A 17,215-nucleotide genomic window follows, 5' to 3' on the forward strand; every position below is an offset into this window, starting at 1 on the left:
GGGCTTCCACAGACAACGTAGTCATGACTATTCTACTCCTTTTCTTATCAATGAAGAAAGCAGAGTAAAGGTCTGTGGAAAATAGTTGAAAGAAGATATTTAACTTCTCTGGATTGCAACATAAGGTCCATCATTTTGGTAACTATATATATGGTACGTTTCCCCCAGTTTTAGGAAAGGAAACTGCTTGTCTAAAATGGTGACAACTCAACCATATGTTGACAATTCCCATGGCCAGTGGGAAGTCATGGGTTTCCTTTGTGTGATAGCAAGCTAGGGCTCATTAGATTCAAATTCTGGTGATACATAGAAGCTGAAACCCAGAACACACTTGGCTGTGAATCCAAGAACATGCATTTTCCACCAAGCCCTGCAATCATGGCAGTGAGAGCTTGGGGGATGTGCACAGGGGAAATACTAAGAGTTGGGAGCCTGCTGATCTGAACTATGGTCCTAGGATCTACCATTGTGCATCCTAAGGCAATTCATGACAAGTATTTGGCTCATAGATTTTCCATTTGTAAGGAAAAAAAAGACTAAATAATACCTGAGAATATTAGAAATGATTTTCTAAAGCCAGTGGCAGAAAATTGATGCCTAAAAAAATTGCATCTATTGATTTATCAACGCTTTGGAGTAGCCAAAATTAATTTCAAAGGTGGACCTGGACTCTGCCTTCAGATATGCTCTTGGCTCAAGTTGCTATGAGTGTGAGAACCTTCTGCTTTTTTTTTGTTTCCTAAGAAAATCTTGAATAGAGCTCTCTAATTCCGCCAATGCTTGTAAACAATTCGCCTTACTCAAGCGTTGTGGAGACAGATGAGCCCTATGTTAATCACACCAAATAGCCACTTATGATATTTTTACTAAGGGGTACAACTTTTATCTCATGGCATCTCAGTTTCCACAGCTCAAATGAAACATAATGGTTATGCATGAGTATTGCTGCAGGCTCCCACACACATATCTTATTCCAAATAGTCCAAAGTGTGAAACTTCCTGTCAAAACAAGTCAGATCAGCAGAGGACTAGAAAGTTGACTCACGTGGTTTTCCCCTGGTGTGGTGTCATGCAAAAGTATATTTGGTTTTTGTCACCTCCTGGACTGCAGGCACAGAGGTCCTAAAACTTTGAGGATCTCTGGGTGATAAGTATGTCTCATGTTTTTGCACTGGGTCCCTTTTATTATACATGAGTTTATGATAATGAGGTGACTTAGAATGGGGCTTTACGGTCTTAGGGTGAGGCTGGTCAACAGAGAGACCCAGTGATTCTGGGTTGGAACATTCAGTCCCACCCACCAACCTCTTGGAAGATGAATGGGGGGCTACAGACTGAAATCTAAAACACTCTTTAAAAAATTATATTTGGAGAGCCTCAGAATTAGCAGATACATCCATGTTCTGGGAGGGTGGTGCCCCCAAATCCACAGGAGCAAAGCTCCTGAGCTCAGGCTCTCACCAAGCCTTGCCCAATGTACCTCCTCAACTGGCTGTGCATTTGTTTCCTTTATAGTAACCTGGTAACTGTGAGCAAAGTGCCATCCTGAATTATGTGAGCTGTGCTAACAAATCATCCAACCTGAGGAGGGGGTTGTGGGAATTTCCAATTTATAGCTGGTCTGTGAGAAATACGGGTAGCTTCAAGATTTGCGTTTGGCATCGAAAGTGGGGGCAGTCTTGTGGGACTCAGCCCTGAAAGCTGTGCAGCCTGATGCATACTCCAGGTAGCAGAATTGAATGAAATTGTTGGACACCCAGTAGGCATTTGGAGAATTGGTCATTGGTGTCAGAAAACAGCCCACCTTCCTATCCCCCTTTTCCATCAATATTGTTTATAAATGAACTGTCCATTAAGGTCATCATCTTTATGAAAGGGCCCAGGTCCTATGAGGGGGAGTTGAAAGAACTGGGAATGTTTAGTATGAAGACTCAAAGACTAGGGTCTGAGTGGACTCTAGGGTACAAGTGCATAACGTGCAGGTTTGTTACATATGTATACATGTGCCATGTTGGTGTGCTGCACCCATCAACTCGTCATTTACATCAGTTATAACTCCCAACATATTTTTCATGTTTTCATTTCACATGCTCAGTCAGATCCATTTGTAATAACTCTTTCAACGTCTTTGTCCACTAATTCTATCATTTGTGCCATTTCTGGAGTGATTTCAATTCATTGATATGTCTATTCATTCTGCCTTATATTTTCTAGCTTCTTTTTATGAATAATAGTTTTTACTAAATATCAGGTATGAATTTTATCCTTTTGCAGGCTGGCTATTTTTGTATACCAATACATGTCTGTGAACTTTGTTCTAGATCTCAGCTAATTTACTTGTAATTATTTGTATCCTTTTAATTTTTTTCAAGCTTTGTTAAGTAAGACAAGAGCATCAGTGAGTCTGGGACTTGTATTGTGCCATAAGGGAGGTAAAACTCTACTATGGAACAGAAACCCTCCCTAGGCCCATTTCAGCCTTAGACTTGTTCCCTTAATTGTTTCAGTGTTCATTTCACTGCTGTCTGATATGTTACTTACATACATAGGTCTGTCAGTCCTCAGCTGAAGACTCAAAGAAGACTGTCTACAGGTATCTAGAATTCTCTCTCTCTCTTTTTCTCTCTCTCTCTGTTTTGCTGTCTCCTCTCATCTGTGATACTCTGTGCCATTCATTCAAACAATGGACCACCAGGGTCCTTCTGGGTCCCCCTTACCTGGTCTGTGGTCTGGAAACACTTCACGCAGTTAGCTAAGGCAATGAATGATAGGGTTTGCCTTATTTGTTTCCCATCATAAAGGGATTACTCTCCTTATTAACTGATGCCCAATATTTTTAAAGTCACAATTATATGTATTTGTGCACTTTTAAAGTTGTTTGTTTTTCTTTTGGATGGGAGGGTAAATCTGTTTCCTGTTATGCTATCTTGGATGGAAGACAAGATGGGAAGTTATTTCTTGAAAGAGATCTAAATGGCATTATTTCATGACAGAGTCAGCCACAAAGGGATAGGATGAAATATTATGATTAATGTATAACCTGGGCACTGAGAGAAGAGCATAATACATTCAAGATACCAGTTTCTGGAAGGAACAATAGCAGATGGTGGTCTCCGATTCTTTTGATCCCCTCTGTAACCACTAACAAGCAAAGCTTAGTGTCTGTGATGGTTAATACTGGCTGTCAACTTGATTGAATTGAAAGATACAAAGTATTGATGCTGGGTGTGGCTGTGAGGGTGTTGCCAAAAGAGATGAACATTTGAGTCAGTGGGCTGAGAAAGGCAGACCCACCCTTCATCTGGGTGGGCACAATCTAATCAATCTAATCAGCTGCCAACAAAGCTGTAATATAATCAGGCAGGAAAATATGAAAAGAGAAAGCGGCCCAGCCTCCCAGCCTCCATCTTTCTCCTGTGCTGGATGCTTCCTGCCCTCAAACATCAGACTCCACGTCTTCAGTTTTGGAACTAGGACTGGCTCTCCTTGCTCCTCAGCCTGCAGAGGGCCTATTGTGGGACCTTGTGATCATGAGAGTTAATACTTAATAAACTTCATTATACATATACATATATGTGTGTGTGTGTGTGTGTATATATATATATATATATTCCATTAGTTCTGTTCCACTAGAGAACCCTGACTAATACAGTGCCCTTGTTCAAAGTTGAAGTTTTTTTCAATTTTATATATTAGTATGTGTATATATGTACCAATGAAATACATATCAATGGAATATATATATATATACACACATATATTCAATTAGTTCTTTTCCTCTAGAGAACCCTGATTAATACAGTGTCTTTATTCAGAGTTGATATTTTTTCAACTTTACATAAAAACTGAACAAAATTATTACTGAAAAAATTAGGATTTTTTTATCTACATCTAACCAGCAATATAAATAGACACCATCTTCACTTATGCACAGCTTCAGTACAAGTCTCTCTTAACACAGACTTGGTCACTTACACAAAAGTGTTGCCTTTAGCTCCACTCATAAGAAATCTCGAAGCTACTGTGCTGATGTCTCTGAACATGTAGATACAGCATCAGTCTTCATCAATATTCACTCAGAGCTGGGGAGGCTGAATCAGGCGAATAAATGAGGAGAGATGAATGGACTGGCAAGGGCAGCAACTAACATTGCAGAAAGATATATTCACCTTCTGCTTGATGCAAAGAGGAAAGCCTACATGTTACATTACGAACTAAATAGAGTTGAACAATGTATTCTAAGATTTCAGAGGAAAGATCTTCAGCATTGAGAATGGAGAACCCAGAAAGATTATGCTAAATACGTGAGAGATGTTAGAAGACACTTTTTCTTTCCTGAATTTACATAAAAGAAAAGTAGATGCAGGTCATTCAACATCAGCATTTTCAGCCACTGGAGAATGGACCCCAGTAACAATGACTGCACATCGACAAATGGACCTTTTATTTTTATTATCGAATTATGCGACCTAAATTATACATTCCTACCCAGCTAGCACTACACTTCAACAGACAGATTTTTATAGCTGTTAAGAAAGCATACAAAAGAAGCCAAATGTGAAACAGTATTGCTTGCCTTTACTTTTTAAGCAGGACAAAAGAAATAACACATTCAGTAATTGATTGGAATAATGGATTCTGGTATTTATTTAACTATTAAGGAAGGAAAAATGCTGACATGTAAAATAAGAAATGTTAAACTTCTTGATTTTTAGTTGGAAAGATTAAAGAGTCATCAACTTGTTATGTGTTATTACTTTCTAACATTTTATATTTCTTAAAACTGTGGAGCAATTTTGAGCCTATGTCACCTTTAAATAGCATCAGATGAGATAGGGTCAAAAAATAGAATATGTTATAAATTTATATTCACTGCTGTCCAAAGGTTAAATTAGCTACTAAAATCAGTAGTGAGGCTCTCATTCGTGGATATGTAAAAGTAAAGTCTGTGTAAAAATTCGTCTTCACTAAATGCATTATTCAAGATTCCCCAGATAAACAGAAACAATAGGATATATATGTAAATGTGTGTGTATATATGTATATGTGTAGGTATGTGTATATATATTTATATATATCCTATTGTATATAAAATACATACACATATAAGAGGAAGTTTACTATGGTAATGGTTCACACAATTATGGAGACTGAGAAGTCACATGATATGCCATTAGCAAGCTGGAAAACCAGAAAATCCTCTGGTTTAATTCTGCTCGAGCCTGAAGGTCCAATAACCAGAAGACTCAGTCCAAGGTTAAAGGCTTAGAACTGAGGTGGAGAAGGGGAGGAATTTTTCCTTTTTCCACTTTTTTATGTAATTTGAGCCTTCTATTGATTAGATAATGCCCCTTCACGGTGGTGAGGAGAAATCTCTCTCTCTCTCTTTCTAAATTTAGCCTACTAATTCAAACACTACTCCCTTCTGAAACCCCCCTCACAGACAACCCTAGAAATTAACGTCCAATTCACTATCTGGGCCTTCTGTAACCCAATTTGATGGGTAAAATAAACCATCACTTATGCTTACTATACTATTAGTGAGAGAGAAGGAGGAGAAAGAAAGAGGAAGGAAGAGAAAAAGTAATACAGTAAAGGGAAGAAAAAGTGAAAGAGGGAGGCGAAGAACCAATTTAGGAAATGGCACATTCGAGGAAGTGCAAAAGACAATATGCCCTTTCAGTTATAAATATGCTAAGCTGATAAAGCTGCAGACATTGACAATAAGGCTAAAAGATGGCACACTCGGGAAAAAAATAAAGCCTCTGTGTTTTTTAACAATTTTGTATTATGTCCTTTTGAAATTGCAAAGCCAAAAGCCATAAACACTATCTATGCATTTAAAAAGCCACTTCAAGCACTTTGAAATGGATAATAGATGATAAATACCATGTCCAATAGAAATCTTTTAATTTAAATTGTAAATGTTTTATCATCAGCTATTAATTAAAAATTGTTTCAAAATCAATAGAGAACGAGGAGGAATTACTGAATGCAGGAGAGACAATGAGGAAAGCCTGTATATATAAATATTGGATATGTAGGAGAAAAAAATTAATATAGTATCCTTTTCTGATTTTACCTGTCTCTCTGCTTATACCCCTTACATATTCTATGCAAAGTATGCAATTATAGTCAAGGAGGTACTGTCTTACATGCCTAAGAAAATGAACTGGTGTACAATATGTACAAAGAGGTCATCACACTGGGCATTAAATTTAATCTTTTTTTAATTAAATCCCTATTTTTAGTGGCATCGCAATGTTTGTGTCTCAGGAAGAAAACATTCCATCCAATCCACAAACAGCTATCACGTTGAAAGAAGACAGAGTCACTGTGATCATAGCTATCAAAAAGAAGTATTAAAAGGATAGTATGGAATTCAACCGAGCATGACCACAGAAGTGGGACGCTCAGTCAGCCACGCCTGTATTGTGTTCATCCACATGAGCTAAGAGCTCCACCCACGGCCCTAGTTTCAAAGCACCTGTCATGATGAGGTGCCAGATTTCTTTATTTTCTGGTTGATTCAGAGACAGAAAGTATTTTCATTAAAGATCTTGGATACATATGTCAAATCACTAAATAATATCAAACACTGAAGACTTCAATAAGTGAGCCAGTGTGCGTGTGTGTGTGTGTGTGTGTGTTTAGGTAAAGTATTTATTAGGGTGAAAAAGCAGCATTCCCTGTTTGAATTCTTGTTGTTAAGGATGTTTCTATCTTTGCAACCATAGAAATGGACACAAGAAATGGCTCTTATTATTTGGGGATGTCATAGAGGAATGTTGAATTTTATTCAAAGTTTTTTCCATGTCTATTGAGATAATCATATGTTTTTTGCTTAAAGTTCTATTTATGTGGTGAATCCCAATTATTGATTTGTGTATATTGAATCAACCTTACATCCTAGGAACAGAATCTACATGATCATGGTGAATTAACTTTATGATGTGCTGTTAGATTCTCTTTGCTAGTATTTTGTTGAAGATGTTTACATCTAAGTTCACTAGGGATATTGGCCTGTAGTTTTCTTTTTTCTTTTCTTTCTTTTTTTTTTTTTTTTTTTTTTGCGTATCTTTGCCAGGGTTCAGTATCAGTCATGTTGTCCTTTTAGAATGAGTTAGGGAGGGATCTCTCCTCCTCGATATTTTGGAATAGTTTTGCTAGAATTGGTACCACGTTTTCCTTGTACATCTGGAAGAATTCAGCTATGAATCCATCTGGTCTAGAGTTTTTTGGGTTTTATGTTTTTCTTTTATTACAGATTCAGATTTGGAACTCAATATTAGTCTGTTCAAGGTTTCAATTTTTCCTTGTTGTTTTTGATTTGCTTATTTGGATCATCTCCTTTTCTCTGTTAATCTAATTAGAAGTCTATTGATTTTGTTTATCCTTTCAAAAAATCAAGTTTTAGTTTATTTGATTGTCTATATGGATTTAGATGTCTCAAATTCATTCAATTCTTCTCTAATTTTAGTTATTTATTCTCTTTTACTAGCTTTCGGGTTACTTTGTTATTGTTTTTCTAGTTATTTTAGGTTTGCTGTATACCTAAAAAATATCATTCTGAACATTAACCTGGGGAAAGAATTTGAAACTAAATCCTCAAAAGCAATTGCCAAAAGAGTTAAAATTGACAAGTGGAGCCTAATTAAATTAAAGAGTTTTTGTGCAGCAAAACAAACAAATGAAACAAAACAAAAACATATTAATGGAGTAAACAAACAACCTACAGAATGGGAGAAAATATTCACAAAGTATACATCTGACAAATGTCTCATATCTACAACCCATAAAGAACATTAACAACTCAATAAGCAAAAAACAAATTATCCCATTAACACGTGGGCAAAAGACATGAACAGACACTTCTCCAAAAAAGACATAAAAGTGGCCAACTAACATAAGAAAAAAATGCTCAACATCACTAATAATCAAAGAAATGCAAATTGAAACTACAATGAGTTATCATCTTACACCAGTTGGAATGGCTATTACTAAAAAGTCAAAAAATAACAGATGCTGGTGAGGTTGTGGAGAAAATGTAATTAATATTGTTGGTGGGAATGTAAAATTACTTCAGCCACTGTGGAAAGCAGTTTGGAGATTTATCAAAGACCTTAAAACAGAACTACCACCCAACCCAGCAATCCCATTACTGAGTGTTGAGAACTTACCTAAAGAAGAAAAAATCATTTTACATAAAAGACTTGTAAACTTGTAGGTTCATCACAGCACTATTCACAATAGCAAAGACATGGAATCAACCTAGATGCCCATCAGTGGTAAATGGGATAAAGAAAATGTGATACATATGCACCATGGAATACTACACAGCCATAAAAGAGAATAAAATTATGTCCTTTGCAGCAACAGGGATGGAGCAGAAGGTCATTATACTAAGCAAATTAACACAGGAATAGAAAATCAAAATATCACATGCTCTTACTTATCAGCAGGAGCTAGGCACTGGATACACATGGACATAGTTAAAAACAACATACAAAGGGAACTATGAGACTGGGGAGAGTAGGAAGAGGATAGAGGCTGAAAAACTATATATTGGGTACTCTGCTCACTACTTGGGATATGGAATCATTTGCACCCCCAACATCAGTGTCACACAATATACACACGTAACAAACCTGCACATCAACCCCAAATCTAAAATAAAAATTGAAAAAAAATAAATAAGAAGAAACAGCAACAACAGAGTGATTTTAAACACAATAAGACCGTGATCTTAAAATTTCACCTTGAAGATAAACATCCATTTGATCATACTTCTTTTAAAACACTGTGAGATTGGCATAAGTGGTAAAAGTGTGTGTTTTCATGCATGTGTGTGTGTGTGAGTGTGTGTGTGTGTTGCTTGATTTGAATTCTGGGTCTCTGGCCATTAAGGAGAATGAAAATTCAATTCCAGTCATACGTTCATTTATGAATTTGTCCATTATTCCCCAAATATATTTTCACTGGCCATTTTATGGTCCATATTGAATTAGAATTGAAGATAAAATGGTAAATAAGAGAGAGATTCTACCCACAATGAAAAAAAAATCATAATGTGGAAGGTTCTATGGGTGTAGTCAAAGAGAGATACACCTAATAAAAGCAATCATCCACACTCAGTCTTGGTTTATGAGCGTGACTGAGTTAGATAAAGGGGTATGAACAGCATGGGAGGGGAGCATTGCACACAGAGTTTGCAACTTGGCCTAACACCTAACTGCAGAAGTGAGAGAGTAGCCATCCAGTGCACATATGCTGAAGCATTAAGTGTATGTGCATATGTGTGTATGTCTTTTATTAATTGGTGGCTGTGATAAGGGATGAGGTGGTGAAACTCATGTTGAACTTTTTCTCTGTGCTTCATGTTATGATATATACCCAAAACAAATGAAAAACAGAGTCTGAAAGGAGATCGTGACAAAAAAAATGATGTGTATCTATGACATGCCAGAAATATTTCTAGGCACACTCACTAACATTGTTGTCCATGTTTAACGTGTCTAGAACTTTACGCAATTTGCTTTATTTAAACTTTCTAGAGAAATAGATCAATAGTCAATCATATTTTACATATAAAGAGAAAAAACTTCTAAAAATTTAAGTTAAAAGCTTACACAGGTACAAAGTAGAAGAAGAAGATTCAAAACCAGATATAGGACAGATTGAAGCTGTATTTACAAGGCAATTGCAAATGTGATCGCTCTGTTTACACTTCTAATCTCCTGTAATCCATTCTCAATACAATATATATATGTAATTTTTTAAAATGAGAATCACATTAGACACGTACAGACACACACACACACACACACATACACACACACACACACACACACACACACACACACACACCCCTATGGAAATACAACCCCTCCCACCTCCTTAAAGCATGCCACTGACTTTCCATGGCATGTAGAGCATACTCTTACTCCTAACATCAGTGTTTTACCTTACCTGGCCTATTTCTTTAAGCTTTGAGTTCTTTATTCCATTACTTAATATATTCCAACTGCCTATTCTCTGTGGTTTAGCCTACCAGGCATTATTTTTGTTCTAATCTTTGCACTCATATTCCCTCTGCCAAGAAAACTCTTTGGTTCCATAGATGACTTTATCCAACGTTCAAGTATTGCCTTAAGTACTACCTCCTAGAGTCAATTCCCCACAATTTAATAAAAAATGAGCACACTCATTTCTTGGTATAAGCACCAGTATGCCATCACGATCTCTTAGATTTTTCAGTTTATTTACTGCCTAATGATACACAACACTATACAATGCTTTTCCTTGCTTATTTATACTAGTTCTTTCATTATTATCTATAATCTCCTAGAGGATGTGGTAAATTTAATTTTAATTCATTGCAATTAAAATTTTCTGTGTTCTACTATATAGTGAATTTTGTGTTACATATATGCTAAAATCAATCTAGGTTTCTTTTTCATGAGTGCATGTTTTCCTATTTCTATCACTCTACAACTTTTTATACAATTAGATCGTTCATATCCTTGGTTAATGTTCTGGTTTTCTTACTCTGTCAAATATTTGATGATTTTCAATATAACTGTGAATTTTTATGCTTTTCCTTTGACTCTACCATTTTTTTCCTATATTCCTCGGACCAAATCATTAGGTCAAAAAGTTTCAAATATTTCATGTCTGCTTAGTGGAAACTTCTAATCAGGATTGATTGAAATTTTATTTTCTTTTTTTGTTTTACATGTTGTTTTCTTTTAATGATATAAGCATTTTTATATCACCTTCCCTCTGTTATATTTTCTTGGTTTATCTTTTTTTACTCTTCATTTCTTACCTTCTTTTGGTTATATTCATGATCTATTTATTTCTTCATTTGAAAGATTCATTTTCTACTTTAAAAAATTTATGTAGCCTAACAATACATTATTTTTAGATATTGAAATGATCACACACAGAAAAGTTGATGATATAGTAAATTAAAAATGAAAAAATACTTCAATTACTATAATCTGGAGTAAAAAAGGAGACATTACTAACCCCATTATCTAAATACAAAATATTATAAAGAAGAAATGTGAAAAATGTTATGTTAAGAAACTCTATAGCTCAGATATAATTGAAAAACTCAAGAAAAACAAATCATGAATCTAGGTAGAACTATAATGAACTTCCAATAAATGAAAGCTCAAGCACAGATGCCTTCAGTAAAGTAGTGAATTCCACCAAATGTTTAAAGAATCACCTTAACATAGAGCTAACTTCAAAATTCTTCTCAAAACAGAAAATAAGGAACACATCTTAATTCATTATTTCAGGCCAGTATCACATTAATCCCAAAAGCAGACAAGACTTCACAAAAAAGTATAGACCAATATTCATTATGATATTACACAAAAAATCCTCAACAAAATTCTAGCAAACTAAATATAGAAAAAAGGATCATATACCATGACCAAGTGAGATTTACTTCAGAAATGCAAAACTGGTTCAATATGTCAAAATCAACCAATGTAATTCACCATATAAATAGACTAAGAAAGCAAAACAAGATGAGCACATGTTCATCTCAATAAATACAGTAAATCTGCTTTCCAAAGTCCAGCACCCTCTTAGTAAAAACATTCAGCAAACTAGGAATAAAAATATTCTCATGCTAATAAAAGCATCTATGAAAAGTCCACAGCTAACATCATACTTAGTGTCAAAAGAAGCAAAACTTTCCCTTAAAGATCAGGAACAAGACAAAGATGTTAGTGTAAAATAGTGCATCCACTGTGGAAAACAGTTTGGTTCCTGAGTAAGTTAAACACAAGTTGCCATATGATCCAGCAATGCCACTTCTTGGTGTACACCCAAGCAAACTGTAAGCGTATGTTCACACAAACACTTATATAGGAATATTCACAGTGTTGTTATTTCTAATAGCCCCAAAATAGACACAAACCAAATATCAATCAACAGATAAATAGGTAAACAAAAGGTGACATAAAATACAATGAAATATTATTCAACCATAAAAAGGGATGCAGTGGTGACGCATAGTATGACATGGATGAACCTTCAACACATTGTGGTAAATGAAGGAAGTCAGGCACAAAGACCATATATTATATGTGTTTGGACGAACGGAGGCAAGATGGTGCACATCCAGGTTCTTCATCCCCCCTCCCAACTTTTCCCGCACGCGCGAAAATGCAGCCGGCGCCCAGGGAGGGTGCAGACCAACTGGGCATGCGCCAGGTGACGTCAATCTGAAGAGACCAAGATTTACCTGGTCGCACCTGCGGAACGCTCCTGACACGCCCATGCCCCACCTATTGCCCTCCCACTCCTAGAAAAGCCGCTCTCCGCCATTGAGCCACGCGGACTTCCCAGCTTCCCAGTCCTGTCGGGATGTCAGAACTCTGTCCAAAAGCTTGGGGGAGGGGAACTCTGCCGGCCTTCTTTGCCAGAGGCCGACAGACTTCTTCTCCACACCTTAGGTTACTAAAATAAACTAGCAGTTTTGCTCCTGACCTGTGCCTACTTGCTGGTTCTTTTGTGCTCGCTCTGGTGGTCTTAGAAAAACAAGACAGATGGTGCCGAACCCGGGAGGAGACCCCTCCTCAGGGCCCCCAGGGTCCGGGGAGCCTCCTCCTCCTCGTTCCATGCCGCGGACGGACCAGGACCTGAGACCCGCTTCGCTCACTCTCACGGCCTCTCTGGGGTAAGTGCCCTTGTCTCCTCTTTACCACCCTCGGCCAAAATCCTGCGCAGGTCCAAGGTCCATTTTGAGCCACCAAGTGGCTTGGGAGACCCTTGCAGGATGGAGACGTCCACCTGAAGGTACTCTCCACTTTGGCTTCAAGAGCCTCCAGTCTGTCTCTGCTGGTTCCAAAGGACGCTTTGAAGCCAGGCAGAGATCCACTTCCATTTCCATTGTGTCCATTGTGTGTCGGTAAAGAGGAAACAAATGGGAAACCCCCAGTCCAAATTTCCAAAGAGCACCCCCTTAGGGTGCCTCCTAGCCAATTTAAAAACCTTACAGCTCAAACAAGACCTTAGGACGAAGCGGTTAATTTTCCTTTCCACTGTGGCGTGATCGACCTCAGCAATTTCTGCCAGCGGCTAGGCAAGTGGTCCGAAATTTACATACAAGGCTTTTGGGCCTTAGGCTCTGTCCCTATACTCCTTCTCTCCCTGCTCTCCCCACCCCCTCCCTTCCTGCCCAGACTCCTCCTCCTCCCCCCATTCAGACTCCTTCTTCCTCCTCCTTATCTACTAGTAATCCACTCGGTCCCATGCCTCCTTCGGGGCCCCCAACTGGCTGTCTTGAGTCCCCTATCTCTGCCCACATCCTCCTACAGTGTTAGCACCTTTGCGAGAGGTGGCTGGGGCGGAGGGGGTAGTCAGAGTACATGTCCCTTTTTCATTGGCCGATCTTTCCAAAATTGAGAAGCGTTTAGGTGATTTCTTAGCTAATCCTACCATATACATAAAGGAATTTAGATACCTTTGTCAGGCCTATGACTTAACTTGGCAAGACCTCCAGGTTATCCTAACCTCCACCCTAAACCCGCAGGAGCAAGAGCGCATCCTAGCGGCCACCAGGCAGCACGCCAGCCAACTACATTTAACTGACGCCGCCATCCCACTAGGGGAGCAAGCCGTCCCCTCGGCAGACCCAGACTGGAACTACCAAGCAAACCAGCCTGGGCGCCGTAGGCGAGACCTAATGGTTCAGTGTTTGTTGGCTGGTATGCAAGCAGCCTCAAACAAAACTGTAAATTTTAACAAATTAAAAAATTATTCAAAATCCAGAAGAAAATCCAGCCGCATTCTTAAATAGGCTGACTGAGGTTCTAACCCAGTATACCCGGTTAGATCCGGCCTCCCCCACAGGGGCCACCATTTTGGTGTCTTATTTCATTTCTCAATCAGCTCCTGACATTCGTAAAAAACTTCAAAAGGTAGAGGATGGTCCTCAGGCACCAATACAAGACCTGGTTAAATTAGCCTTTAAGGTCTATAACTCCAGAGAGGAGACGGCAAGCTTGCCTTGAACAGAAGGTTCAGCTCCTAGCAGCGGCTTTACAGCCCAGTCGTAACCCCAGACCAGAGAGCACACACCCCGCAGACTCCAAGGCTACAAAAGGAGCCTGCCTGCCATAAGTGCGGCAAGGCAGGACACTATGCCAACAGGTGTCCGCAGGGTCCCCGAGTCCCAACGCAGCCTTGCTATAAGTGCAAGGCATCAGGACATTAGGCCAGTGAATGTCCTAACCCTCGTCCACCAGCAACCCCCCTGCCCTGCTTTCCAGCAGGGAGGAAACTGGAAATCTGATTGCCCCACCCTGAGAACAGGTGCCGCACCTCTACGTGACCCCCTTTCCCAGGATCCTGGGAGCTCCTTCCAGCTCCTACATCTGGACGACGACAACTGAAGGTGCCGAGACTCGGGGACCCCCATCACCCTCGCCGAGCCACGGGTAACTCTCCTGGTAGTGGGTAAGACAATTAATTTTTTAATCAACAGCGAGGCTACCTATTGTGTTTTGCCGTCCTTCTCTGGACCTAGCCTTCCATCCAATATCTCTGTAGTAGGTGTAGACGGAAAGCCATCCACTCCATGAAAAACTCCACTCCTTAATTGCTGCCTGGCCAACAACTATTTTGCGCACTCATTCCTCATAATACCCTCATGCCCTACCCCCTTACTAGGCCGAGACATCCTGAGCACCTTAAAGGCCTCCATACACATCCCCACCAACCCATCCACTCCCCTTCAACCCTCTCATGACCTGTTGCTCATGCTTTGTGCAGGCGCACACGCTCCTCCTATGTCGCCCCCACCCCCCATCTTCCCTATTTCTGTACACCCTCAAGTGTGGGACACTTCCACCCTGGTCATAGCTGCCCACCACCCACCAGTTCTTGTCAAGCTCAAAGATCCTACTCGTTTCCCAAACCGCCCCCAATTCTCTCTCTCTCCGACACATCTACAAGGTTTAAAGCCAATTATCACGCGACTACTTAGCCAACATATCCTTGTCCGCACACATTCCCCTTGTAACACTCCAATACTTCCAGTTAAAAAGGCAGATGGAACGTATAGGTTAGTACAGGATCTTCGGCTAGTCAATGAAGCCACCCGTCCCACGCACCCTGTAGTTCCCAACCCTTACACCCTTCTGTCCCATATCCCTACCAATTCTACTTATTTTACTGTGCTAGACCTTAAGGATGCCTTCTTTACCATACCCCTACACACAGACTGCCAGTTCCTTTTTGCTTTCACATGGGAGGACCCAGACACACATAGCTCCACTCAACTGATGTGGTTTTAGAGGCAAAACCCCTACCACAAGGGACCACATCACAGCAGGCAGAACTCACTGCACTAACCAAGGCACTCCTACTATCAAAAGGAAAAACAGTAAACATATACACAGATTCTAAATATGCTTTTCTAATCACACACACCCATTCAGTCATCTGGAGAGAGAGAGGGTTTTTAACCACCGGCGGTACCCCTATTGTTAACAAAAACCAAATACTCAAACTACTAGATGCACTGTCGGCACCTTCCAAGGTAGCCATTATACATTGTAAAGGGCACCAAACTTCATCTGACCCGGTAGCAGCTGGCAGCAATTTCGCTGACATCACTGCCAAGTCAGCCGCCAGATTTCCCACCCCTAAGCCTCCTTCTGTCTGTTTTCTCTCCCCCCAGTATGCCCCTAACTACACTCAGGAAGAAAAGGCTAAGCTATTACAAAATCCAACAGCCAAACTGACTACAGGTGACTGGATATATATTGATAACAAACTAGTTATTCCTGAAACACAACTCCATACCATTCTAACAGACATACATAATTCTTTACATATAGGACCCAAAGCCTTATACAATTTTCTAAATCCCCTCCTCCACTGTCCAACACTACAAAAACACTTACTTACAATCAACCAGCAGTGCTCTACCTGCCTAAAGGCAAATCCTCAAGGCGCATTGCGTAATCCCCATCCCAGCCACCAACTCAGAGGACACCAACCAGGTGAAGATTGGCAAATTGATTTCACACATATACCAAAACATAAAAAATTCAAATACCTCTTAACCCTTGTGGAAACTTTTTCAGGGTGGATAGAGGCCTATCCTACCACAGGAGAAACCGCTAACATTGTTGCCTCTATACTCACTGAACATATTATTCCTAGGTTTGGCCTCCTGGTCACTCTTCAATCCGACAATGGTCCAGCATTCATCTCTAAGGTAGTCCAACAGGTGGCAGCCCTCTTACACATCACCTGGAAACTCCACATCCCTTATAGGCCTCAGTCTTCTGGTAAGGTAGAAAAGGCTAACGGACTCATCAAACAACAGCTCACCAAACTCTCAATCGAAACCCGGCAGTCGTGGGTAACTCTCCTTCCCTTAGCCCTGACCCGGCTGCGGGCAGCACCTCGAAGCCCAACAGGCCTCAGTCCGTTCGAATTAGTCTACGGATGGCCCCTAACCCTCCAGCAAATACCTTCCCTGCCAGCCCCTTTGGCGAACTACCTCCCATATCTCACTCTTCTCAGACAACTCCTAAGACAGCACGCTGAGTTAGCACACCCTCCTCCAACAGACGCCTACAACCCACATCTCTCCCTCAGTCCCAGAGACCAAGTATACATAAAAGATATCCAAGCCAAAGACTTACAGCCCAGGTGGAAAGGTCCATACATTGTCCTCCTGTCTACACATACAGCAGCAAAACTCCTAGGACACATGCATTGGATTCATATTTCCCAGCTAAAAGGGGCCCCCACCGAGAATAATCAGTGGAAATCAGTTTGGCTTTCCCCCACTCACCTCAAACTTACTAAATTTTCTTAACTATCTCATACTCCCCAACCTTGCCAGGACTATCCTTCTGGGTTTTGCCCATATTCCAACAAATGCTTCCATTCCTCATTCCTATACTAATACTGTGCCTTATTTTATTTTTCATCCGTGCGTTCAAATACCAACCATGGGCCTTGACCTTAACGACACCCCTTAACAGCAGGAAGTAGCCAGACAGACCACGGTGCCCCTTTATCACTATTATCAATAAAAGGTTGGACTGTTTGGACGAACGGAGGCAAGATGGTGCACATCTGGGTTCTTCATCCCCCCTCCCAACTTTTCCCGCACGCGCGAAAATGCAGCCGGCGCCCAGGGAGGGTGCAGACCAACTGGGCATGCGCCAGG

The sequence above is a fragment of the Piliocolobus tephrosceles genome, chromosome 7 (genome assembly GCF_002776525.5).
Source record: "Piliocolobus tephrosceles isolate RC106 chromosome 7, ASM277652v3, whole genome shotgun sequence".
Taxonomy (NCBI): domain Eukaryota; kingdom Metazoa; phylum Chordata; class Mammalia; order Primates; family Cercopithecidae; genus Piliocolobus; species Piliocolobus tephrosceles.